The sequence below is a fragment of the Sinocyclocheilus grahami genome, unplaced genomic scaffold, assembly GCF_001515645.1.
Source record: "Sinocyclocheilus grahami isolate Dianchi unplaced genomic scaffold, SAMN03320097.WGS_v1.1 scaffold2285.1, whole genome shotgun sequence".
Taxonomy (NCBI): Eukaryota; Metazoa; Chordata; class Actinopteri; order Cypriniformes; family Cyprinidae; genus Sinocyclocheilus; species Sinocyclocheilus grahami.
Window position 1 is genome coordinate 28972 of NW_015507464.1, and position 1179 is coordinate 30150.

At 42.0% G+C, this 1179-nt stretch overlaps 1 protein-coding gene across 1 annotated transcript in view; it reads right to left on the reverse strand.

Annotated features, from left to right (window-relative positions):
* LOC107574610 (WW domain-binding protein 11) overlaps positions 1–337 on the reverse strand; it is a 17988-nt gene extending 17651 nt beyond the window's left edge. Inside the window, exon 1 of the mRNA XM_016261052.1 lies at positions 211–337. The gene's annotated coding sequence lies outside the window, so the exon portion shown is untranslated. The remainder of the gene's footprint in view (positions 1–210) is intronic.
* Positions 338–1179: the final 842 nt, after the last annotated feature.

A 1179-nucleotide genomic window follows, 5' to 3' on the forward strand; every position in this document is an offset into this window, starting at 1 on the left:
ACACACACACACAGACACACACACACACACACACACACAGAGACACACACACACACACCTCATGAAGATGCTGCACAGTAAGCGATGTAAACACGGCTAATCATGATATCAAACGGTCCTCTGTGACTGTGTGGCTCAGCGCTTCATACACACACGGAACACACGCGTAGATATGGATATGAATGCAGCGGGAGAAGAAGTCAAACTCACCTCAGTCGCTTAAACAGAGGTCTAATATTCACGTGTATCAACAAACGCGTCCAAAAGCGCTAGCCATCCTCCTGCACTGAGCGGAAGCGCCCCTGCTCCTGAACCCACATCACTTCCGCTGCCGGACTTTTATTATTTAAATCGACAGCAGCGCGCACATACAAGAGCGAGATGCAGAGCTGATCTTCTAAAGATGCCACTGAATGCAAAGTCCCTCTTCCCCAGCTAAACACACTTTGATCCAGTGCATTCTCTCCACGACCTTACAGAAATGAGAAGTTAAAGCTATCGCCGATAACTCAGAGGATTAGTTGGATCTTCCCCAGGCTTTTTAATAGATATAATTAATGCTTCCTTCCAACTCTGAGGAAGTGTAGCTTCCATCCATATTCTGTTGTAAAATGCTAACATCACCTTCATAGAATAACTTGCTCCATCCATTCCCGAGCAGATCGTTTCATTCTTCTTGCTGCATTTCTTAATTCACTGATAGAGAATGGTGCCTCCAGCAAGCCCTTACCAGTCACCTTTCCCATTAAATCTGGATACTCTTTTAACATATGCTTACTCTGATCAGTTACATTTTCTGAACTATTTACTATTTATAAAACTGGACATTCCTTATTTGTTTTAATTCCTTTCCTTTTCTTAATCATGCCCACACCTCCTCTACTGGTGTATTCTTACCCACTTCATTACAGTATGACTTCCAATATCTATTTTGGCTTTCTTACTGTCCTTCTTACATCTGCTTGTGCTTTTCTATAGTCTATTAAATCTGGAAAATGATGTGTTTTCCTAACTCTCCTAAATGCTTTCCTTTTCTTTCTTATAGCACTTTTACATTCTTCGTTCCACCATGGGACTCTCTTATTCTTTAAACAGCTGGTGCACAGCTATGGCTTATGACACAGCTACCGTGTTGTTTGAGTTTGAGCTCCGTCAAGTTAATTCTTTGTCATCCCATTT